The sequence below is a fragment of the Lissotriton helveticus genome, chromosome 4_1, assembly GCF_964261635.1.
Source record: "Lissotriton helveticus chromosome 4_1, aLisHel1.1, whole genome shotgun sequence".
NCBI lineage: Eukaryota > Metazoa > Chordata > Amphibia > Caudata > Salamandridae > Lissotriton > Lissotriton helveticus.
This window is the reverse complement of record NC_136063.1, coordinates 1,184,823,946-1,184,851,002: the sequence shown is the minus strand read 5'-3', so window position 1 is coordinate 1,184,851,002 and position 27,057 is coordinate 1,184,823,946. Positions and strand designations below refer to the sequence as shown.

General features: G+C 44.9%; 1 pseudogene; it reads right to left on the bottom strand.

The window, feature by feature from the left end:
• Window positions 1-4,570: 4,570 nt before the first annotated feature.
• On the bottom strand, window positions 4,571-26,233 carry LOC144828129 (uncharacterized; annotated as a pseudogene).
• Between the last annotated feature and the right edge of the window lie 824 nt (window positions 26,234-27,057).

The following is a 27,057-nucleotide window of genomic DNA, read 5'->3' as shown; positions in this document are numbered from 1 at the left end:
GACGACTGAGACGAGAGGACCCCCAACATTATTATAGAGGAAAGGGAGTTTATTTGGGAGGGCACCCAAAAGCATTATCTCCAGCTCTATTGAGGGCATGATCAACACCAGGTAATTCACTCCATGTGGGCAACCCCTGCATGGGACAGGAGTGCCACAAGCAATTCTGGAACTCTCAATGCTGGACTGAGATTTGCCCCAGTACAATCCAGAAAGGTATTCCTGGTGGCACACCAGGTACTCTAGGGAGACCCAGAACACAGCTGAGGGTCATTTAGACAACCTACTTAGAAATCTGTTATCACCTCAATGACCCTTAGCTGCAGCATGGCGTTAAGAATGTGTGCACTTATCAAAATCCTAAGCTCCAGACATTTTTATTTTTCACAAATGCTGCCTGCATTTTATGAATATCTTGATGTCCAGCACCTTCCTGAAGCTCAACTGTATCAAGACAAAATGTTAGTTAATTGAAAGGGACAGCATGCAAGAAATAGTGAAAGCCTTGCTTAATGACTTGAATCTTGACAACTTAAAATTCTTTCACCAAATATTAAATCACTTTGCTTCATCTTGGGCTCTCAAGCTCATCCCAAAATAAATACTTTCCAAGAAAAGAAAGAATTCCTGGTGTCACCTATCTCTACTAAACAAAGCAAAACTTTTCCTCCCTGAAAGTGACTTTAGAACTGCTGCTCAAGCTCCTGGACTCTCGCATCTAGACAGTGGAAAGATCATGCTCTACGGCCACTTAGATTCTGCACTGGCCACAATTGAGGGCATTCTACAAGTCATCCAGTGACTGAAGAAATAGGATCATATCACCCTCATCCTTATGGAACTCTACTGGCTGACCTTACTGGCCTGCAACTTCTTTAAACTAGCTTCCCAATTTACAAAGCCTTCTCGTCAAGCACTTGTACATCTCTGGCTAAAAAACTCATCATTTCTGGTGGCTCTTTACACACACGCATCCAGCGCCCTATCAGATTGGAAACAAAGTTCTTAGTTCAAAAACCTTTATTTCGGTCTATAAGACCATAAAAGTATGTGCGCTGTACAATCACAATCATAACAATATATGTTTAAGACACATCAAACAGAGATGTGGGAATCAAAATGCAGCAACTTTGGGAGCAGGAGAAATGTGGCTGCACAGACCAGCAATTGAGCCGATTGAAACAAAGACATTATTAAAGGTGAAAAAAACAAGGTGACAAGCCTTTTCTGTAAATACACCTAGAACCTGAAACAACATCTTTGTATCCATCTAGACTGCCCCAACTATGACCCCAACTATAAAGGACTTCGAAGTGCACCTGTTTAAAGAACACTGCATCATGATGCATTGTGCTTACATTTCAGCTGCCATAAAAAGCTACTTCTCCATTCATTAGTGTTCTGTATCCTTATCTTTGACCCTGTACAGTGAGTTGCTGCCTTTTGTCTAGATTTATGCTGTACAAATAATACATACATACATAAAAACATCTGATAAATTAAAAAATATTCTAGACAATATTAGCATTACACAAACATGTAGTGTGACAATAACATAGAGAATGCTTAACATGAACAAACCATAGAAATGTGCATTTATTTAATGTGTAAAAACAAGCGTACAGCTTATTAGTCAACAGAAAGCTCCTATTTTAATTGTGCTTACATAACTAGGACTAATGCTTTTTTTCTTTCTTCTCTCTCCTTCTAATTCCCTTTAATGAAAATGCCTTTTTGAACAACTGATTTATTCCAGGATGTAACTGTAATTCTTGTCATTGTCAGATATTGTGTTGATTCAAGAAAATGCGTTTCTTTCATTCCTCACACCATATGATTTCATCATATTGAAATGAGTCACCTACCATGTATCAATAATAAATTAAATGTTTAGTAGAAGTAAAACTTGTTATAGAAAATATTTCTCAGGATCTTATGAATAGAAAATGTTTCATTTATTGGACTAGTCTATTTTATAGTGGGATGATGAACAACTAGTAGGTTAGGCTCACTGAGGATTCTCGTGAAAACCTTCATCGAATGCATCTACTGTGTGAAGCTTTAGCAGTCTTCGGATAACCACATGTGATCTTGCAAGCTTTCCGTCGGAACTAAGATGAGAGGTGACGGACCATTGGAAGATCCTTCTGCATTGGTTCAAGTGACTAAAAACCTGTTTTTGCATCATGTTTATGCGTTTAGATTATACGTGTTTCTAGTTAGAGGGGCAATGCTATGCAATTCTATTCAATCCTATATTTGATTGATTGCTACATGGTTTCTATGCACTCCTACTCTGCCATGTCCCTTAGCACTTCATTGTGCTTGCCTGAATTGCTGTGAGCAACTGCTAACTGTGATTTTTCTATATGTCCTTACACTTTGTGAGGAGACTTACTACCCTAGGCTAAATCATAGCTACTGCTGTGATTAAAATTCATTTTACTTGGATTTACGGTTGCCACTGCAATTGTCAGTGAACTTGGCTGAGTTTTCCTGAACTTCTATTAAGAGGCATTCTCTCTCTTTTGCAACTATTTGCTGATTCTCCAAATCTTTGCTATTTTCCAGAATGAAATCTTTATGGGTGTCATACTAGGTTAGGGTAGGTACTTTTAGATTATAATTTTAGATTAAGAAAGGGACTATTTTATTTAAGAAACACACTATCATTTTTTATGCCGGTTCCACCATCTTTTCTTAATATTTCTGTAACCGGCTACATATATAACTAATTTTGAATACAAACAAGAAAAAAACTATTGCTCATTCCTTAATGAAAAATAAAACGTTTAAAATGTACCAAGCCTCTCACCATTGGCTGAAACTTTAACCTGTTTTAAGTTGATGATTTTGATTTGCTATCTATTCTAACATGGTGGCAATGTTCTTTCGCTGCTCGAAGTTGGAGTTCTCTGTCATAAGTTAAGGGTAAAAGCATTTGTTACATTTCTGGGCTATCACCTCTATACCTGTAGATTGTTTGCTTTATGGTGTCATGAGTTTTTCAGTTAAGTGTTTCATTGCCCTATTGTTCTGATGCCAGGGCAGAATGCATGAAAAGTCAAAATTATCAAATGACGTGTGATCTCTATTTAACTATGTCCAGTTGTTCTGCTTACAAGTAAACCTCAGTGGGACAGACCTTGAGTAAATCAGGCCATTTCATCTGCCAACCTGACTTGAGCCAATTTTGAAGTTTAGCCAATAGCAATGTGCAAAGAAACATGTGTTACAGCTGTTCTTTCTTTGCCATAGCCACCCACTGGACAATGGGCCATGTGACAAAACCCCAACAGAAAAGGACAGCATAGTTTAGAACAGGGGTCTCCAACCTTTTGTGTAGTGTGAGCTACTTCTGGTCAGTGAAAATCGTCGTGAGCTACTAAACTCCAAGCAACTTGCGCATTTTTCGAGCGACCTCCCCCGCCCAGTTTTATTGACGTTAAGCCTATTTCTTCAGAGCCCATGGGCCCCATACTGTGGCTTTAACACAATAACACTGACAGAAACAACTTTTTTCCCCTTTTTACATGTGCACTGCCTTCTGCAGCACAGTGAGACAAAAAGCTAAAGCACAAGCCACAACAGTGACACAACAAAAGCACAAGCCGTGCAAGCGAAGGCTGATGCTAGTCGGAAAAGAGACTCTGGCACCAAATTAAAAGCAGCCCAATAAGCCAGGTCTGATGGCTCACTGCAATAAAGCAGCCACTGCAGGGGCCTGTGCTTGACCTCATGGTCATAGGTTTAAATCCCAGCAGGTCCACTCATCCTTTCATCCATTTGAGGTCGATATAATGAATAGCCTTGAGTTGGGTAACTATAAACATCTGTTATTCAGCCCCAGGACACCTTCGGGTAATCGTGCGCTTTGCAACTAGACTTGTTATGTTATTAAATATAGGGAAGGCAAATGAAATAGCTAAAAAAAAGGTGGCCCACTTTTGCAAAATAGGTAAAACTTAGACATGTTGTAGGACGGTGTTTTTCAAGGTATGGAAGACTACTTGGCTATTTGTCCTTGCAGCAGGCAATGTTTGGTACTATCAGAAAATTTTACAATAAAAAGCAGCCCACCAGCCAATAAAATCGGCACACAAATTGCCAAAAACCCACAGACAAGCATTGGCACAGACTACCAACCAATAAAATTGTCACACAAACAGACCACAAAACAACCATACATAACATCCTGAGTGGCCACATGACACCATGAAACAGTCAAGGCCTCACTGTGGAGTGGCCAGAGCTGCCTGTGTCCCTGAAGAGCACACAGAGGCCAGTGAAAAGGCACGTTGTGGTCCAGCCCACCTCTGGTTCAGTCAGCACAGGCTCAGAATGGACCAGCTTGAGAGGTAGAAGCTTAAATGGGGCATGGCAGGGGAGGTTGGTGGCAACTATTGGATGTTTTATTGAAGTGAAGGCAGGAGTCAGAAAGCTAGCATCAGTGTAACAACAACCTTTTTTTTGTAAAAAGGCCTCCTGCACCTCTGACTTGTTCCCACACACAGCTGTGTTGCACAGGTCCATCAATCGAGCCTCTTTGCTAAGGGCGAAGAGGGAATCTTCAGTCAGAGGGGTCTCGACATTCATAGCAGTCTTTCATATCCTCCGAGTAGTTCTCAATGTGGAATCTGGATTGTCGTGGTGTGGAAGTTAAATTTGCTCTGTAACTGGGTGCAGGCTTCTTTGAGCAATACCTTGGCATCAGCATCTTTATTGATTGCAATGTGCACTGATGGCACTGGCTGCGACACAGTTAGTGCCCAGATGTGGTGGCTGTGCAGCGCCTTCAGTCTGGGGATGCACAGCAGAGATTCCTTCACAGCACTGAAGTCTACTCTACGCCCCTTGAGTCCCTTCCATCAGTACGAGCGGCACATCCCTCAGTACGGCTAGTATAGTGTGACCCCCAGACCAGGATGGAAAAGACGAGGAATGTACAGATGGGATCCACAATTTTATACTCTGGCTTGAAGTAGATGACGTAAGAAGCCACCAGTACCCCAACGCTCTGCACCAGGTCTCCCACAACATGAATGAAGGCAGCTCGCATACTGGTGCTCTGCTCCTTCTCGGGGGTGGTTGTTGTATATTTATACTTACTTCAATATGACTACTTGGTGTCTGTAGTCCTTCCTTAGTGTTCTTATCTTACCAATCTCCCTTACTACCTAAGAGTGTTCTATCTATGATGTGAGATTCCAGGCTTGGCAGTTGATCTGGTCAGCTGTGAGGTTTTACTGCTCTGCTGTCTTATCCTATGTAACTTAATAAATCCATCTTAATAACCTGAAGATGTGTCTTATCCTATGTAACTTAATAAATCCATCTTAATAACCCGAAAATGTGTCTTGCTAACTACTTAAATTATCTACAACAGTGATCTTGTGTGAATGTTCATGTGATCCTTCCGTAGGGCCATGACTATGACCATGCCCAGTCTGATGTAGAATAAAACCCACCATTACGATGTTAACCACGTGCTGCCGGTGCCCTCTCCCTGCCCGGCTCCATGCCCATGCTATCGCCCCCTGCACCCTGTCCCTTGTTTCTGCTCTCTGTCCACTCCTGCTTTCACTCCGTGCTTCCGGTACCCCCTGTCTGTCCGGTTCTGTGCCATAGGACCCTGCCTCTGACCCACTCCCTACTCACTGCATGTCCATGGCTAAGGTCCTTGCACCTGTCCCTGCCCTGCTCACCATTGTCCTCTATCGCTGCACTCCCCCTGTCCCTTCTTCTGCCCAATATGTCGGCCTTTCTGCCACTGCTCTCTGTCCCAACCCCTGCACTCTGTCCTGGCTCCTGGACACACTCTCTTTTACTGCACCTTGCCCATGCTCCCTGCCCCTTCTCTAACCCTACACTGCCCTTATCCTGCCCTTGCTCCTGTCCTGAGCCCTGTTCACCTACTCTAGTTCTCCCTCACTCTTTCCTTGCCCCCCTCTCTCCCGGTCTACGCCCTAAGTCTGTCGGTGACATCACGACAATCTTCTCGTCGAACCCTCTGTCTCTCTCCATCCCCACTGTCTCTCCCCAGCCCCTCTCTCTCCTTCTACCCCTACTGTCTCCCCCGGCCCCCTCTCCGCCCTGCCTCTTCACGGTATCTCTGCACCTCCACTGTCTCTCCCGAGCCCCTCTCTTGTCTGCCCCTCACTGTCTCTCTCCGCCCCAACTGTCTCTCCCCAGCCCCTCTCTCTCTTGCTCCTCGCGGTCTCTTTCAGTACAGCGGCCCCTCTCTCTCACTCACTCTCTTTCTAGCGCCCCAGTCTCACCCTAGCACCACTGTCTCCTCCTGCCCCGGTCTGTCCTGCCCCTCACCGTGTCTCTCCAGCGGCCCCTCCCTGTCTCTCTCCAGCTCCTCTGTCCATCCCCAGCCCCCCTCTCTCTTTCTCCCCATCCCCTCTCTATCTTTCTTTCCAGACCTTCTCTTAACACCTCCTTCAATCTCGTAGTCACAAAACCAGAGATTATCAGGTCACCACCCAGATGGCAAGAACTGAGAGCAAAGACCTACTTGTATTGTATTGCGACTTATATAGCGCACGTATCACCCGAAGGTATCAAGGCGCTTGCTTAGGGAACCCGTCCTGGTATTCCCCTGTGAGATACCCCAGCAGGGTATCCACAAGGTGAAAGCCAGGCATCCCGACGCGAGGGGCCGTAGTGGAGATTAAGCAAGCTATTGCCCAGAGTCGCAGAGTGTGACCCCGTGAGTCGAGTAGGCACCGGAGCGAGAATTGTCGAGTCCGTGGAATTTTGAGCCCGAGACCCGCCGAGGCGGGGAATCAAACCCTGGTCCACGGCTGATCTCAGCTTCCGGGTCTGCCGCCTCTAACCACTGAGCCACGCTTCTCCACTTTACTCCACGCTACTTTGCTCCAGCCTCGCTCTGGTTCCCCTGCCCCTCTCTTGCTCTGTCCCGCCGTTGCTGTGGTCGCAGAGCTGATAGTGCCTGAGCCATGCCTGTGCAAAGGGGGAGGAGGGTGTGTATGGGGGGGGTGTGGGAAGGGGTGCAAAACTCTTGCACCGGCTGCAAAGTCCCCTCCTCCGCTTCAGCTGACCCTCCTCGATGACCTCCACTGATTGACCCTCTCGCAGCACTGACCCTCCCCTGCCCATTGTTTCTCCCTTACCGGGCCAAAGCATATTTCCAACAGCCACACTACTCAGTATCCCTCGGTGCACCCAGCCCTCGTCACCATTCCACCGCAAGACTGCAGCAAAGAAACGTCATCCACTTCGGCCCGCCCCACCCCATCTAAGCGCAAGCCAATTGGAGCAGCTGCGTTGGGTGAGGGCGGGCAACAGACACGGAAATAAGCCTAAATAGCCCAAAATAAAACTGATGGGCTACTAAATTGAGCAGCACTTGGTGAGCTACTCACAGGGTCTAGGCGAGCTAACGGTAGCTCGCGTTCGACCGGTTGGAGACCCCTGGTTTAGAAGGTACCAGCTAGTGTCTTTCTCAGAAAACATAAAGTGAAATTCATTACATGACATTTGACAAATATCATGCAGTGAACAAATGAATAGATGTGTCTTCTTCTAACTCCCTATTCCTCTAGAGTGGGTAGTCACGCTCAAAATGTGGTGCTGCCGAACCTGGGAAGTGGATAGACGGACCTCAACTTCATGACTGGTATAGGAGAACACCACCACAGAGACTATGAAGCAGGTACCTGTTGGACAGCAGGCCATACTGTTCTGGGATTTGAATGCGTAGGTGACAAAATCATCACTGTGATCAAGGTCATGCAAGATGCCCAGTCAACTCAGCACCGGTGAGCACCATGATTACTCTATTCCTTGACTTTTGCTCACTCTTTCCCATGTTCCTCTATCAAAGCTATTCTTCCTTGCCTTCTGTTATTGTCAATCCCTGTTCTTCAACCACCACTGTCCAGGGGTGGGCAGAACTCATGGTGTTTTACTCACGTCTGTCACCCTAATCACTTTGATATTTAGTGCCAAAAACTTGTCCCACTCTGTAAAATCAGTGTGAAATGCACCACATTGCACAGCAAAGGGTGCTTTTTCTTTTTGCTGCTTGAGTAGACTATTTACTTGAGTGGCAGCTGTCACAACATGAGCTGCAACTATTTAAATGCTGAACAGCAGAGCAGAGTGTACTGCCCACCCTTCTTAGGAGGTGTCAGGTTCACTCCTAAAAAGTAATATTCCCATGGCAAAGAAGGTGGTAGTGGTGACTGACCCCAAAGACATCATAGAGTCTCAGAAACTCCTGCCCCCCACCTTAAATACTGATGAGTCCATGTGTGGGTTAACACAGATGTTTCCTTTCTGGACAGAGCCTCTGATATCAATTACCTACCAGCATATCCTAAATGTTGTTGTAAACATATATTCTGCTGAGAATAAGGATCAATGAGAAGCACCTGGGTCACTGGCTTGGTGACTGACACATTGTGATAGGTCTCAAGCCTAGTGTTGATGTTCACACCCATCAAACTGAGTATATTTTCATCTCAGAGATAACATTGGTAATGCACATACTTGTGGAATAAATGACAAAGGAGGTTAAGGGGAAGCATATGAGTCTAAATTGTATTAGATGTTTAGAGCCACTGCATATGTTACCATCAATTGGCAAAGGGATGAATTCCTGCTTGCAGGTGGACTGATTAGTGGTCCATAGTGTGGTGAGCAGGCGGCATTGGATTACTATAGCTGGAAAGTAGGGCACATACAGACTAGCCATATTTGCACACGACCAATGAAAATGTGGAAACATGCCAGTGTATCACAGTCTTTGTGCATCCACAGAATTGTGATGTATATGACAGCTACTGTAACAATGGGGGCAGTGTGAGGCACAACTTCTCATGATGTGAGACAGGCGTTGTATGTTGACAACAGACTTATCACTGTATAAGTGCAATCAGTGGGGATATGGTGCAACAAGGGGGTAGTTGGAGACAATTGCATTTACTTACAAATCACCCATTGTATTGTGTCTCATGTTTTAACAAGGATCTGTCTGCTGTCTAAATCAAAGCATCGCTACAGATGAATGCACTACATTCAAAGGTTCTCATATACAAAAGTTTGAAAATGAGATTGTTGGCAAGTAGGTCTGCAGTTCCTATATGGGGGGAAGAGATTGTGTAGTACTCTATAAGGTCAGATATACTGAAATCAAAAGATAAAGGGTGGTTCCCTTTTGGAATTGGAACCCTCACACACTCTTGCAAGTGTCATGATTCATCATAGGTCTTGCTCCTTGTCGAGCCAATGCTTCAATGCTCGACGGGCAACTTCTAGAGGGGCTCTTTATCAGAGATCTTTTTCCAAAGCCAAATGTGAAGTGCCAGTGTGGGGTCATAAGTGTAGTTTGGTGTAAGTGAGGGTCAGGATAGTGTGAGAAAGTGAGTTGAAATAGATCAGGCAAATCTCTAGGGGAAAGATTTAATTCAGTAAGCCTTCCTGTTAGGATAAAATGATGTGAACCACCTATGCTGACTGATCTCTTGTGCTTTTATAATCAAGATGTCAACATATTTCTGGCTATTTTTGCCAGTTACTGATCTAGGGCATTTCTTTAGGGCCAAAAGAGAGCAATCAAATCTAGACAATGTTTGGAATCAAAGGTGTGGTGCATGGAATCCAAACAATGAAGTATCCTAAATAGTAGCTGACCTGCTGGAGCAGGGAGGGAACACAATAAAAAGCATATGTTGAGTAACATGCTGGTAAATAAAGCATCTTAATATGTGTTGTGTTATGCAACACTGGCATGTGTCCAACCTTGATGATATCATGTTATTGTGGTGTAACATTCAAAGAGGGAAAAACGTGGTAAACAAAATACAGACAAACCATGTAAGTAGTTTCATACATTGTGTAGGCACAGGAGGATGGGCCACTTACCCAATTTGGGTAGTGTTCTTGCCTCCTCGAGGATGTCTGGAGGAACGCTATAATTTAGCGCACTGAGGAGACATGAAAAAATATTAAAAGTGTTCTCGGAGGAGTAGGTTGGGTATATGAAATGCCTTCATAGCTCATAGAAATGTATGGAATGTGAAAGGTATTTATGTCATCCTAGCAACATTTACGCAGTGACCTACCCTGTCGCGATCACCTCAGGAGTGAGGGCCAGGGGAGGTCAGCCACTTTTGACCGGTGTGTGCATCCGATCATTCAGCAATGTGTGTGAGAGTGGTCGGGCGGAAGTCTAACACTAGCAAAGGTGTCAAGAAAAGATGAGTGTCATCTTAGAATATGTAAGTGCTAGTGTGTCCTCATGGATTACGTCTGAGCTCAGTACCATGGTTCCTCAAGGTGCAGAGCCACTCAACCCAAAGCCACTCTCAAATGCTTTATGTATGGGTGAAATAGCTGGTAACACCCATTTGTCGTGGTGGGTATCAGAAATAATGTGTCGGCGTCTCTGAGCAGCAATGGATATGATCGCTGACTCAGTCAGGGAAGAGTCTGGATTTGGTTGTCATTGGTGGAAGCATTGGGATGGTGATGGCTGAATGCCATAGTCACTAATAATGAAGCATAATCATGTGTAAGTTAATCAGAGGTAATCCCTATATAGTGGAAGTGATGGCTTGTAATTTGGACAACTTGATCACAGTAATGTGAATCCAGTCATATGCAAATCAGTAAAACCAGGAAAAAAAGTTGTAAGTAAAAGCTTTAGGGTGATTCATATTAAATGTAGATACTCTGGTTTAAATAGAGATCATAACTGCATTCCATATACCTTGTTATTTTGTTTCCATTTAGTTCCCTTTTTGGTGGTTAGACAAGATTTGGTGTTACTTCCTTCCTCAGTTGCTGAGCTTCACTTTCAGCCATCCTGTTCTCCTGCATTCTGCTGCTGCAGACATTTGGTTCCTGGGCAGTATCCTGGTCATCTGGATGCTGGTCACGCTTTCTCTTCTTCCACAGGCTGGCAGGTCCTCTCTTAAGACAATCCCTGGAAATTTGTTATTACCTTAAATGTAAATACTCAGACTGTCAATACCTTATTTTGTAGGATGACACGAGATACCTGCCAGTCTACTGCAGACCAGGGTTCATTGTTATGCACCTTCCAATATTATGCTGCAGACACCTGCTGTCATTTCATTTCTCTCTATGGGCCAGATGTATCAACATTGCATTTTGCGATTCTATATTAGCAAATTTTACCGATTCGCTTTTTTAGAATCGCTAAATGCAATGTATGTAGGTTTCTCAAAATAAATAGCCATTCCTACACATTCCTCAATAGCGAATCGCAATTTGTGATTTACTATTAAGGAATGCCTTCCTATTCATTCCTATGGGTCTATCACAATTTGTGATTTGCTATTAAGGAATGCCTTCCCATTCATTCCTTTGGGCCTAGAGGCCCATATGAACGAATGGCCTAGAGGCCATAGGAATGAATGGAAAGGCATTCACAATTTGCGATTACCAAATTGGTAATCACAAATTGCGAATGCAATTCAAGGGTGCAAGGGGGCCAAAAGGCCACCCTGAGGCACCCCCCAAAATTCTCATGTGCGCACATGTGGCACACACATACACACATGTGTGTATGTGCCACATGGCACTTGGAAAAATGCAATTTGGTGCATTTTTCTAAGGATATGCAAATTTCCACCAACTTGAAGTTGGTGGCAATTTGCGATTTCCTTAAAGCAAGGCCGCAATTTTTAAATGCAGCCTACATTGCATTTAGGGAATCGCAAATTGAGATTCCCTAAATGCATTCGCAAATTAGGTAAACGCAAAAATTGTGATTCCCTGTTTTGCAAATGCCTTTTCAGATGATACATCACAAACAGCTTATTACCATTCGCAAACGGGCCGATTCTGTGAATTGGACCATTTGCGACCGGTAAAAGGCTTCATATATCTGGCCCGATATCCCTTCCCCTTTTTCAACCATGCAGTCTCTCTAGCGCCTGGTGTTCGTACAGTTCTTGGTTGACTGGATGCTGAAGGCATGATGTTCTCATCGAATTATCTGATCTAAATATTGAAATCTTGACATGAAGACTGTACCTGGTCTCTGCTTCCACTACGTCATGACGCACAACGGGAAGCGACCAGACCCCAGGCTGTGGCCTGTAGTTATGTGCTTCCACAAGTAATTCTTGCCAGTGGGTGTTTTATTTTTCCCTTAGGAAATATCTGTTTCAGAAGTAGAATAGCGGGGCTGACCTGGCTGGGCGCTTTGGTTCCTTTGTGCTGACCTGCTCGTCGTTGGATTTGAACGCTTTCCCTCTTGGACGCGGCTCTCATCGGAGAGTTGCTGTTGCTGATTCCAGGACCCGCCCTGACCGCCCACACCGCTGCGGGACTGCGAGGCAGTCTTTACACCTGTAGCCTCTTCCCGCAGCGGCCCCGCCCCCTATCCGGGAGGATATAATCAGGCAACCGGTCCCGCAGCGGGACGCGCGCGGGACGAAGCTCGGGGCGAAGACCGGGCAAAGGGCGGGCCCTCTGAGGCCCTCGTAGGCCAGAGCAGGCCGGGCTGGGCCCATCCTCTAACTTCTGTAGATCGGAGCTCCTTGCTACAGGTTAGTTCAATGGCTACGCTATCCGATGAGGGGACACCTGGGAAGAAGGGAAAACTTCGCAATGGGTCTTTGGACAAATATTTCCCCAAGGTTTTGACTGAGGGAGACAAGGAATTGATCATGGCTGAGCGAAGGGCTGAGCGGCGACGCTCAGTGGAAAGCATGAAAAATAGAACCTCTACTGACATTGTTACCCTTTCTATGTCTCAGGAGGGGGACTCAACTGACATTGGGATGGAAACCGTTAGTCAAGAAGGTTTCCCTCTTCTGCTGCGTGACTGTACCCCCACCCCTTGTACGATCCCCGATCCTATTGTAATTGATTCTCCCACTCATAATCCCTCTGATAATACTATTCCTTTGAAGCCTAGGAAAACGAAACCTAAACAACTAGTGGTAGCCCAGATACATGGCCCACCACCGAGTAAAAAAAGGAGGAAACTAAGGGTGGGGCTAGGCAAAGTAAAAATTCCCCACTCAGACTTTGGCAAAGGGCCTAAATTATCCACATCACATGTAAGGGCACCGGTGGAGTTGCCAGCATCACTAACACTCGATGCACTAACACCAGAGGTTATTCCGCCCGATATGGTCCCAAACATAGTGGACTGTGATATTAACCGGGGGCCAACAACATCAAACAGACTGACCTCCCCTTCACTAATGGGGAATTTGGAATTTTTATTGAGGTCCCTGCTCCTACCTATTACTGAGAGCATTAAGAAAGTCGAAATTAGACTGACATTAATAGAGTCTGCTATAAATAGTATGGCTACGTTAACCAAGGCCCAGGGGAGTGGGGGGGCTCAACCCAAATCTATCTCTAGGGTTTCGACTAACCAGATTGTTAAAACCCCAGCTAAAACCCCTACTGCCCAACTTCAGTTGTCTAAACAGACGACACAGCCTCATGGTAGGGATGTGCTTGGTAATCAAAAACCAAACCCCTTACAAAACTCAAATATTTTTATAATAGGGTCAGAGGGCGACTCTCAAAGGACAGCGCTAAAGGCACCTGTAGTAAATAATCGTGAGGGGCAGGGGGAAGGAAGATACACTAGAGGCCCCGTAACTAAGGTCCCACAAGTGGAGATTCCCCCACAAGCTGTGCCCTATGTAGTAGTTTTGACCGGGGTTCCGCCATTAGCAGAAAATAAGAAGGAGGGTTATGCCCAACTGAAAAATAAAATAATTCATTGGTTGAGGTCATACAGGCCCATAGCCCCAAATGTGGATGGTGATATAGTTCATGTTAGGCGGATTACTTGGTTGGGCAGCAGACGTAAAGACATTGAAGGGGATTTAGTGGTGGTCAATTTTAGAGATCCTCGGGCAGTAGATTACATTCTAAATTGGCCCAATGGAGGAGGGGGAAACTGTATTACACCTAGGGCTTTAACCTAAGGTCGATTTCGTACCCCCCCAACCACCGGGAAGAGTTCTATCCTCCGAGGCCCAATCCTCAATTTTTAAATAGTAGGATCTATCCCTTGTATGGCCAGTATTCCTCTCAGCCCAATGGTCAGTTTGGTTGGACCACGATTCCACAGGGACATTACCCAAGCCACAACAGTGGGATGGAGCACTTACGACCCTTCACCCCTCTGGATACTTGTAATAGGTTCTCGCAGCTCTCTGGTATGGAGGACTGCGATTGATGCCCACAGTCTAAGGAGGAGGGTTGTGGTCAACAAGGTGTGGAACCCCCGCAAGTTGGGGGAACTGATGACGACAAATGCCAGGAGGATACTCCAGTCGATCTTAATAAGATTAGTATCTGTTCGAACGTGGCTCCCCCTGAAACCCTGGGTACGTTTAATACTGTTGACTGTATTGCACTCCCTAAGCAATCTAGTTGTGTGGGTAATATTTGCATGAATAATGTGGGTACTGGGGGGGGGGAAAGGGTGTGCCTCCACCAGCCCCCAAGGGCCGCCAAGTAATACATCTGTTATCCTGGAACGTAGCAGGGCTAAAAAGGAAGATAGACATTCCTGAATGGCACGCATTCATCGAGAAGTTCGATGTCTGTCTGTTTCAGGAAACCTGGTGTCTGTTACCAATAGATAAACCCGGATATACTACTTTCTTTTCCCCAGCGATAAGTAGAGGGAAGGGTAGACCAGCAGGAGGTCTTCTTGTCTGGATAAGAATTGATCTGGATTGGGACATGATTATCCATGACCCTCAGTGTAGTGATATACTGCACCTTTCATCTAGGGGCCATATTGAGGGGAATAGGCTTGATCTATTTAATGTGTATGCTAGAGGTGCTGCGGGGGATAACACCTCTACAATTATAATGAGCTTAGATTCTGCTTTAGCTAATTGCCCTCCTGCAGCTAAAATTATTGTGGGTGGGGATTTCAATTGTACGTATGAACCCCTCCTTGGAGATGACCCCCTAGGCACTGAGGAGGAAGACTGCAGGTGGTCTATCCCACCTTTGTTAGTACCACCCATTCGAAAATGGTCCGCAAGGGCAATCCAAATGAATGCCCTTACCAGGGAACACAAACTTAGAGCTCTTAATGGCAGGACCCTGTCTGATAAGACAGGTGCAATGACTTTTAACAGGCTTATGGGCCTGTCCAGAATAGATTATATCTTAATGGACGTTAGTATGTGGTCTGACCTTATCGATATGGAGGTGGTACCCACTATGGATAGTGACCATAACCCTCTATGCAGTAAGTTTAAATGGGGGAAATGTAAAGAGAGGGGGGCGTGTGCGCTATTGAAAATAACCAAGGAGATTATCCCTTATGAAAATAATCGAAGATTAAAATGGGAAAAGGCTCATTTAAATGAAGACCAACTAGGGACCATTAAATCCTTCGTTGAAGAGCTACATCGAGATTTGGCGGTAAGGGAACGGGAGGATGATAGTGCCCCGAACCCTTCCTTCAGCCTCGATTCTGCTTATAAAGGCACGATAGATAAAGTGAGTCATTATTTTATTTCCAAAGGGAAAAATTGTAGACCGAACATCACACCGCCCATCTCTAGCAACCCGTGGTATTCGGCACAATGTAAGGGGAAAAGGAAAAAATTGACAGCTGCCCTACTCACAAAGAATCCAATACTAGTTAGAGCGGCTAGGAAGGATTATTTGAGAGTAATAGCACTGGCTAAACGTGATTGGGAGGAGGAGCACTGGAAGGATATAACAGATGCTGTGAGCAAGAGGGATACGATGTTATTTTGGGATTTAATTAATAGAGCTAGACAGGGTAAATCCCAGTCTCTAGCAGCCCATATAACTAGCCAACAATGGTTTAATCACTTCTCAGCTCTATATGGTGGCAGTGAAGATATAACCTGTCCTATGGTGGTTAGCGGCGGGGGAGGGGAACCCCGCGGGGAGATTGAGTGTCTATTCACGGCCTCTGAAGTAGCAGTGGCTATTAGACATTTGACCCCAAAGAAGGCGGCCGGCCCGGACGGGATCCCTGGGGATCTCTTGATTGCAGAGCCCTTGGCCTGGGCCAATCTTATAGCCACTATAATGAATTTGATAGCAAGGGGCCGCCCTGTGCCAGATTCTTGGAAGGGTGCCGAGGTGGTCACTGTATATAAGAAGGGGGCAAGAGATGACCCTGCCAACTACAGACCTATCAGTCTGATAGATATAATTCAGAAAGTGGTTGGCAGGGTCATTATCTCAAGGGTAGGTGATTGGATGGAGGATGAAAGTATTCTCTCTCATCTCCAGGCCGGATTTCATCGGAAGGTGGGCACGATGGACCAGGTCTTTCGCTTATTTGGGATCTATTGGAAGACAGTTACCATCAAGAAGGGCAGCCTGTATATGGCCTTCATAGATCTCAAGACGGCCTTTGACCTGGTCCCTCGTGCTAAACTGTGGGAGATTCTGGAAAGCATGGGCTTCCCTGGTACACTTTTGAGACTAATTGTAAGGCTTCATGAGGGGACATATGCGAGGATCAGATGCGGTGCCCAGGGTCAATTGACAGATAGGGTACCCGTGAGGAGTGGAGTCCGACAGGGGTGTGTTATGGCTCCGACCCTCTTCTCCTTGTTTGTGAATGGAGTGGTGGACCATCTAAAAGGAGAAGAGACGGATGCTCCATCCCTGGCGGGGGAAAAGATCCAGACCCTACTTTTCGCCGATGACACCTTACTGATAGCTAAATCCCCGATAGGCCTGCAAAAACTTTTGCACCGATTTAGTTCATTTTGTACAGATAGAAGCCTAACCATCAACACCGCGAAAACTAAATTGATGGCCTTTTCGCCCTCCAAAAAATTTAAAAACAAATTTCTGCTTAATGGGGCCCCCTTGGAGTTGGTTGACGCATTTGACTACTTAGGGGTCCGGATAAATAGCCGAATTAATTGGAAGGATCACCTGGCCAAAATGTTACTGGGCCACAAAAGAGTAGCTGGGGTGACCCTGCGAGAGTACCGGGAATCAATTAGCAAACCAGTGTCACCGGTTATGGCCATTTATGAGGGTCAGATACTCCCGGCTGTATTATACGGCTCCGAATTATGGGGGTTCGATAATGTTACTGAGTTAACCTTAGCAGAAAATAAGTTTTTGAGAGATGTGGTGGCCCTCCCCGTTTCCACCCCGCTGATCCCCCTGCGGCTAGACCTCGGTAGACGAGCCCTAAAGGATATAGTGAGGCTGCGCCCACTGCTCTTTTGGGTTCGCTTAAGAAGGACTAAGGAGCTGGCCAAATATGCTGAAGGTTTGGACGACCTAATCTCGCTTGATATTGGTAACAAAATTGGATGGTTAAATAACTTGAGGCACTTAGTCTCACAATTGGGGTTGAGAGATGTATGGGAGACCCAATCCCCCCCGTCCAAATTGGTGATCAAGAAACTATATTGGGATTGGGTACAGGCCGATGCAACACGCAGCATGGTTGGAGGCTCACTCACGGAGCGCTTTCTTGAATTCAAGTGGGCTAGAAAATTGGAACCCCTCTTTGACATCATAACTAAGCCGCTAGATAGGGCCCTATATCTAAAATTAAGGTACGGGACCCTCCCGGTTCATGAATTTACTACAAGATGGTCTAACTATGGTGGCCCATCGCGATCATGTCCGGGGTGTGCGGCCCCTAAAGAGACTGTGGCCCACCTATTCTTTGCCTGTCCCGCGTATAAAGTGGCACAGAACATCTGGTTGAAACCAGTTTGTAGGGGCTTGGGGCTGAGATGCCATAGATCGGCCTTACGAGTGCTCTCTTCGGATTCTTCATCTACCACACTGATTTGCGGGGTGCAAAGTTTTTGAGTAGTGCCTGGCTTACACGCTCAAGAATTCTGAAAATTAACTCTATGCCACCAATTGACCAGAGTAGAGATAACTGAAGGCCATCTACTTAAACGAATTGCTGAGTACCATTGCTTATGGCCCTTATTATTATTATTATTATTATTATTGGGACATTTATTGAGCGCTGCGCTTACGCACACCGGCGTGTCCACGCGCTGAGAGTGGGAGTAGACAGATGACAGGGAGCAAAGACATCACGGGCCCTTATTTGCTATAAAGATAGGTTTTTAATTTTGCCCGGAATCTGGCCTCATCTAGTTCCAGACGCAGGTCCGTTGGCAGTTTGTTCCAGTAAGTTGCCGCCAAATATCTGAAAGACCTGCCTCCCATGCGGGCCTTCTTGATTCTTGGGGTCCTCAGTAAGCCACCCCCTGTTGATCTAAGTGCCCGTGTTGGTATGTAGGCTTCGATCAAATTCGTCAGGGGGACGGGTGCCCTGCCATTCAAAATACGGTGACAGGTACATAGGGCTTTATACTCCACTCTTCTCCTTACAGGGAGCCAGTGTAGCTGCTGGAGGGTCGCCTTAGAGTGCGCCCTTTTTGGCAGTCTGAGTATCAGCCGTGCAGCCGCATTCTGCAGCACTTGCAGCCGGGCCATGCTTTTTTCTGGCGCTCCCAGGTACAGCAGGTTCCCATAGTCCGCCCGAGCTGTTACCAGGGCATGAACCAGGGTTTGACGTGCTTCCAGCGGGAGTAAGTCCAGGACCTTTCTCAGCTTCTTCAGAATCCCGAAGCAGACTCCCACCACCCGATTAATCTGGGGGCCAAAGGTGAGCCCTACGTCAAACCATACCCCCAAATTGCGCGCCTCTAGGCACGGGGTAGGGGTGGGGCCAAGGCAGGAGGGCCACCATGCCGGCGACCAGGCAGACTGGGCTCTCCCTACCACCAGCACCTCTGTCTTGCTGCCGTTCAGCTTCAAGCAATTGTTGGCCATCCATTCGGCAAGATCTTTCATACACGAACGGAAGCCATCGGCAGCAAGACAGGGCGCCTGCGACAGGGAGATTACCAGCTGCGTGTCGTCGGCATAAGAGACTAGTTGGAGGCCATGACTCTCCACGATCGATGCAACAGGCGCGACGTACAAATTAAAAAGGGTAGGGCTCAAGGACGAGCCCTGCGGCACGCCTTGGCCCAAAGGCACCCCCCTAGAATAGCAGTCTCCCTGCCTGACTTGAAAACTTCTCTCATTGAGGAAGTCTTGGATCCATCTCAGCGCGGTGCCAGAGATGCCACCTCTGTTCAGACACTGTAGCAAGATGTTGTGTGCTACAGTGTCGAACGCCGCGCTGAGGTCCAACAAGATCAGAGCCATAGTTTGGCCTGCATCCACGCCCTCTCTCAGATGTTCCGTTGCCATGAGGAGGGCGGACTCAGTGGAATGACGTGGCCTGAAACCAAACTGCGTCGCATGGAGCAGTCCCCTTTCCTCTACGTGCTTCATAATTTGGATATTAACCACCTTTTCCGCCACTTTTGACAGAAAAGGCAGGAGGGAGATGGGCCTCAGATTTTCTAATACCTCGAAGCCTAAATGTGGTTTCTTCCTGAGCGGGAGCACCACCGCCTGTTTCCATCCGACCGGCAGCTTCCCTGACCCGAAAGATACACCGAGGATATGCCTTATATAAGGCTCCAGGACTACCAGACTGTCTGCCAAGCGTTTAGGCGACACCGGGTCCCACGGGGAACCTGTTTTTACAGAGCGGCACACCACTAATAATTCCTCAGGAGGAGGGGTGCAAAAGCGTGTAATATGCCCTGCCGTCTCTGTGTGCCCTATTGCTTCCTCTAGGTCCAGCCCTATAGGCCGAATAGGGAAAGTTGAATAAATCTTCTCTACTTTAGCGGAGAAGTAGTTTGCAATTCGGTCACAAGACTCCGTAGAGCAGCTCTCCGGCTCTGTAGATGCCTGCACCGACGTCAAGGATTTATAGATGCCAAAAAGTTCCTTGGCAGAGTTTTCCGCCCCCTGAATTTGTTCCGCAAAATAGGCTGCCTTAGACTTTTTTATCAGCCTGTGGTGAATGCGCCTTTTTTCCAGAAATAGATCCCTGGCCTGGTTGTCATAAGACACCCTCCAGACTTTTTCTGCCCGCCTACAGTCTGCCTTTGTCAGTCTCAACTCAGCACTGAACCAAGGAGCTGAGCGATCTTTCCGGGCGCCTGTAGTAGTAGGGCGGCAGAGTGGGGCTGTCTGGTCAAGCGCTGCCGTAATGCGCTGATTCAGATTGAGGACAGCTGTTTCTATGTCCTCACCCCCTGGCAAACCGTCCCTAGTTAGGGCTTGGTTAAAAGCTGCCACCGAGAATTTGGCCCACTTCCTCCTAAGATAGTTAGCGGGTACCTGGCTGGTTTTGTTGGAGTTTCTACTCTGTATGGAGAATGCCACCAGGAAGTGGTCGGTCCAGGGAAAGGGTTCAACACCTGACACTTCCACACCTTCCCAATTAGCATAGACCGGGTCCAGGAGGTGTCCCAGTCGATGCGTAGGCGACTTAAGTTTCAGGTCCAGTTGCAGGGCAAGCATGTCCCGACCAAAATCCTCAACCCCGATAGCCTCAGGGCAGTTGAGGTGCAGGTTGAGATCTCCTAAAAGGAGAAATTTATCCCTGCGCAGGGTCGCCTCCATGAGGCTTTCTAACAGGCTCTCCCTAAACTTAGTGCAGGCCCCTGGGGGCCGATATACCAGACATCCATTAAGCGTCATGGCCCCATTAATTTTAATCGAGAAGAGACCCGCCTCACTCTCCATGATCGGCGTGCGTTCTAAGCAGCAACCCAAAGTGTCCTTAAAGATAATCGCAATCCCCCCTCCCACCCCCTCAGGCCTATCTTGCCTGACCCAGGAGTAATTCTCCGGTGTAGCTTCAATAATGTCAGAGTCGGAAAACTGATCTAACCACGTTTCAGCTTATCAACTGTATTGTCTTGTGCTCTGTTTATATTTTTAATCATGGTCTTCCTTGTTGATAGTCATTATTTTTAACTTGTTGAAATGTTTTTTTTTAAACAAATGTATATTGTATTCTTTTATGGTGATCAAGTTTTACCGAATAAAGATATTCATTCAATTCAGTATTCTTTTCAATTCATATATTTGTAAAGCAAAGTGTGTTTTTCTGCTGCTTCTGAAAATAACATGCATTTACAAACGTGGTTTTCTCTGTTAATCGTGCTAATCGACTAGCGAATTGAAGAAAAATTCACCTTTATTAGCATCTAGCAAAATAACTGAATATGTGGCTATAAAGCAGAAGTCTGCCTGTCAATTTAAGTATAACATTTCATCATTAACTTGCTCGTAATTTTCATCAATTGTCATGTTAAGGACCACAGCCCAGAAGAGAATTAAACGTTTACTGACATGTAATGCTCAAGCAGCAAATCATAATATGTTATAGTAAGGCATACCTAAAATGGTTGCATTAGCTATTAATGTGTAATCTTGCAGAGAAATACTATTTTGCAATGCGTCTTAAGGTACCTCTCTAAATCTCTCTTCAATTCACTGTGATTTACACACACGCTGTTGCTGATCTGTAAAGCTCGAAGCTGCCACCAGGATTTCGAAGTTATTTTGCATCCGGAAACAACTTCTCAGATGAGTACCGGAGTGTGGAGCGTTCATGGCATTTTCATGGTGTTTAGGATACAATCGCAGCGTGAAAAAACACAATGAGGAGCCACGGGGCATAACAGTAGAAAACACATGAAAGAAAAACGTTTTTCCTTTTCCCGTCTAACCAAGTCAGCTTGTCCGCTCCCTGTACACCTTTCACAATTGTAAACATTAATGGACATTATTTTCTGAAATTCCATCAACCTGCTCTGTGCATTACATTTCATGTTTCCTTAATTGATTCCATGAATATTTAATATTGCACACTCTATTTGTTATGTTTTCGTTGTAAGCTAATTAACTACAGTAGGTTACAGAAACTATTCGACAAATGCGAGTTCTAATCAACGAAACGGATTTTTTCTTGCTTTAAAGATGTTGTTTGAGGGGGCCTTTTAATAAAAATGGTAATACAGCCCGGAATGTGTATACAACGCAGAATATACTAACATTATGAATACATTACTGTATTTCTTAGGTGTAAAACCCTTGAATTCTTTAGGTAGATACCATACAAGCAGTACCATTATTTTTTTGTCAAGTTTTTTTTGTTTTATTGTTACTGAAATTCAATATATTAGTGACAGGTACTCATTTGTGAACATTTAGGTTTCGCTGCCAGCAGGAGGGTGTGGACATCCACAGCACTGTATACCCAGACTGAGAGTTATGGAACAGCAGATTTCCTTTTAATTCGTTGTTTTAGTCCACACATTGGAGTTCAGGGTTGCCAGCACAATTGTGACAAATATGAGAGTGCGCATGTATTCAGGCAACACTGATCATTGTTTCTTGATTTATAGTCCCAGACAAGGCACAACTCCTAAAAAACAGAAATGGGAGCACTAACCAAGTTAGGCAGTATGAAAGTGACATAATGTCGAGTGACATCACAGTGTGGTCATCACGGCGTGGGACAATGCCGGTGGCATCACAGGGAGTGGTATAACAAATGTCAACATAAAAAGTGACATTACACCTTAAGACCTCACTCATAGGTTTAGCAGGTCTATTGTGTGTATATCTGAGCGCATTACAATAGTTAACAAATTAGAATTTGGGTCCGGTTGTGTATCAAAACAGTGACACAACCCCAATGCAAAATTGGGACTTCAATGTATACATTTATTTTTAAAATCCCTGCCACAAAATTGGCGACAAGGAGAAGCATGGCAGTATATCTGTTCTGCTTTATTGGTTTCAAAATCTGCATTTCAAAATATCTTCTGAGGTTAAGGCACCTGCTGCAGTGATCTTTGTGTGACAACTAAATCTCACGGAATAATAAAGATAACTCTGGAGGTTAATGTATTCGCTGGAGTGATCTGTGTTTTGTCCCGTCCTAGTTTTGAATCAAAGTAGTATAGAAGGTTAATGTGTCTCCTGCAATGCAGATGACAGATTTGTATTTATGTAAATGGGTAAGTGGTTACTGCTTTTGATAAAGAGATCATTTTGTTACTTGCAGCTCATAAATTGTAATCCTTCTAATATAGCACAGTGAGCTATGAGGACATGGATCCTACCCCTTGTAACCCTCACTGTGTTATGTAACACACCCTACACAATGATTTCCACACATAAGACTTATTTTCAATCTATAATGTGTACATGTGATGTAAAGCGCTCTGATACCCTGCATTGGAAGTATAGGAATATAGCGCTATACAAGAAATAAAACAAATATGGAATTGAAATTGTTATTTGTGCAAAATACTGAGCCAGACCAACATTCTGACATTCCTACAATGCATTCATATCTCTTACATGTAGGGACTGAACAAAACCAAAGGAATACCACTCTTAAGCACCTGTGAAGAAAAAAGGTGTGTGCCTTTGTTTTATCTCTTTTGCAGTTAGCTGTGAGGCTCCCCATAGCTTCCAGCCTGGACACTCCAAACAATTTCTGCTTTTGTTATGGGCCCAGCTGGAATTCAATAAGACCCCTCTGTAAGGAAGAAACAATGTGCAGGCACGCTAAATGTGTCCTAATGTCTGAAAATTACCCCAGCACAAGTTTAGCATATTTCTATTCGGCCAACTTCTTGGCCGGGTTGACGTGTCTACTATCTTTAAACATTAGAAACTTACTTGTTAAAGATCCATATGCTCGTTCACTTGACCTACTGTGTTCCATGTATGCCCAGAATGATAGCTTTAACATCTTTTTGAGTTTTGGGTTAATGTTGATGGATTATTCCAAAAGTGTGACAGACCAATCTTTTTTAACCAATTACAAACGTGGTTGAGCCATAAGATACTATTGTTGTTGTCCAATTCCATTATTTCTTTTAATCCATCCTTATAATCTGACAACTCGGGTGTCGACCAAAGTCTAACCCAAAGCACCAATGGTCTCAAGATCGCATGGTGCACGCCCTCATAACTTCACACCTGGACTACTCCAATAGTCTTTATGTAGGGACTCCTGCATACTTACGTCAACAACTACAGATTGTCCAGAACGCGGCGGCAAGACTGCTCTGCCACGTCCCCTATCGTCACTCCATCTCCCCGAACCTAAGGAACTTGCATTGGCTTCAAATCTCTCACCGCATCCACTTCAAAGCCCTGGTCCTGGCCTTCAGAGCACTCAATGGGTATGGACCAGGCTATCTCAGAGACAGATTGAAGCAGGTCCAATCAGTCCGTTCCCTTAGATCCAACCATCTACGTCTCCTACTACCTCCCCGCTTTCATCGCTATAGAAGGGGAGGCAGAGCTTTTGCAGTGGTCACTGCTAAATTGTGGAACTCCCTACCGCTTAACCTCAGACTCACTGAATTAGAACCCCATTGCAGGTCCAAATTGAAAACATCCCTGTTCTCCTGCTACTAGCCGCTTAGTCGCTACCGTTTCTGTCCACAGCGCCGGGACACCCCCGGTGGGGGTAGCCACACGCTTAATCAAATTCCATAATGTAATGGTGATCGGCACGTTTCATATTCAGATCAAGAATGATTGGTATTAGTGGTGTGTGCACGGGTAGTCTTAGCAATGCTCTATAAAATTTATTTTCACCAACCTCGAAGACCTTTTTTCACATGGGTCCCCATAATTCAGCCCCATATAGTGCTGCTGATTGGGCTTTGAACTTAAATACCTCTAGTGCTGGTGAAACTGCTTTGCTAAGACTATTTCCATGCCTTTTCATAATCGGTAACATGTTTTGCGATAGTATCATTTTACTTTTTTCTTTTTGGGTATTCCAAGATAATTTGGAATCCAGGGAAACACCCAAGTAGCTAAAATTCTTAACATGTTTCAATTTTTGTCCGTTTAAAACCACATTTTCCCTGAAGGTTTTATGAGGGTTTATAGCCATATACTTTGTCCTATTTGTATTGATCTCGAGGCCTTTTTCGCTACAATATGTTTGGAATGTATTTAGTAGACATTGCAGTCCCTTAGGTGTTTGCAATATAAGAATGGTGTCGTCAGCGAAAAGGAGGGCTGGTATTTTTTCTCCCCTCAGTTTTGGTGCGTCATTTTTGCAGCCCTCCAAAAAGAATGGGATATTGTTGACGAATAACGAAAATAAAGTAGGCGCCAACACGCAGCCTTGGCAAACTCCCCTCTTCATAGGGATTTGCCTTGTAAGTTCGCCGCCCGGGCCCCACCTGACTTTAGCATATTTATTTTCATGCAACCTCATAATCTGTTCTAAAAGGTTGTCTGGTAGCCGTAGGCAGCTGAGTGTCTTCCACAGCAGATTTCGGGGGATAAGATCAAATGCAGCCCTAAGGTGTACAAAGGCTACATATAAATAACCCTTTCTTATATTTACATTCTTCCAACACAAGCAGCAGAACCTTAAGACCTGATGTATAGTACTTATTTTGGCTATAAACCCTGCCTGAAACTTTGTAGTAACTGCTTTTTTCTCAATCCAAATGTTTATACGATTTAAAACATGCCTTGCATACATCTTTTGTAAAATATCGATTAAACTAATAGGGCGATAGTTTGCAGGATCACTCCTATCGCCCTTCTTAAAAATTGTAATGATTTCCACCCCCCTCCATGTCTCGGGAAGATCTGAACCTGCAGCTACAGCATTCCACAAACAATTAATATAGGGGCCCCAGACACTGATTTCGTGTTTATATAAGTCTCCCGGAATGTTATCTAGTCCAGGGGCTTTCCCATTTTTAACTAGATTAATTGCCAGTATTGTTTCCTGTAGGTCAAAGTCTAGTTTACCTTCACTTGGACTCAAGAATAACTCATCATTTGAAAGAGTCATATCATTCTCAGGTGCTCCATGCAACTTAGTAAAATGCTCGATCCAAGTAACCTCATCAAGATAAACATCCCTAGCACCTTTTCTATTTCGTTTGGCCACAAGTCTCCAAAATGACATTTGATCATTGTTCTTGGCAGCAGTAAGTAAGTCGGACGGAATCTCTTCATCCCATGATGCCTTGGCCTTTTCTTGTACTCTCCTGTATTTTAATTTAGCTTCTTTGACTGTCGGCATATTATTGTTTTGTATATCAGGGAAAAGTTCAGCCTTGCCAATGCGACAGTCCTTATTATACCAGGATTTCCCTACAAGCTGAGGATTTCCTTCGCTGCCTGTCTTTTTTTGCGTTTTTGTTACCAGCTGGATAAGTTCTTTGAAGAACCCCTTATGTAGGTCTAAGAGTATTTCACTTTCCACTAATGTGGGCGCATATCTGCAAAAAATATTTCCAAATATATTATAAACACCTGCCAGCATTTCACCATGTTCCCGCATATACGCCCATTTAACTGAGTAACGATTGTTGCTAACTATAATATCATCTGGGCTCACATAAGTTACAATGTTACTCTCGGTTGAGCTAAACAACAATCTACTGTGAAAGACAAACTCAAGCGGACGGTGGTCACTCTCTACTCTTGGCATAATATTTAGATCTACTGCATACGGGCATATATCAAACGATAAGATTATATAATCAATTTTGCTCTGAGACTTACTTCTACAAAAAGTTGGGGCCTTAGGTACGTCAGATGGTAGACGTCCATTGTATGCTCTCAGGCCATGCCCAACCGTTAGTCTCATGATTTTGAGTGCTAACACAGTGCACAGAACTGTACATTGTGGGGATCTTGTTAGCACTGTCTTCCTCTTCTAAAATATTTCCAGGTTCATAGTTACAATTAAGATCACCACCCATTCCTATGCTTATGTTTGTGTCTAATAAGTTTAGAACGGAATCCAAATGTTCTATAATTACAGACACCTTGGAAACTGGGCAAGGTCTGTTATAGATGTTATATAGGTGCAGAACCCTTCTATCTTTAGTTACTATTTTTATTCCAAGTATGTCTAATGAGTCAATACATAATTGCGTGACTCTAATATCGAGGGTCACTTTTACCCATTTAACTAGGCCACGAGAGGGCCTTCCTCTTGCAGATGGGACTGCGGCCACATGAAAAGTTTTATACCCTACCCTGTGTGGAATCTTCAATGCCCAGTTCTCCTGTAGCATACAAATATCACTCGGTTCAATGTAATCGTTCCACTCAGGGTCACTGTCATTCAGTGGCAGTGGCGAACCAGAGGGTGGCAGT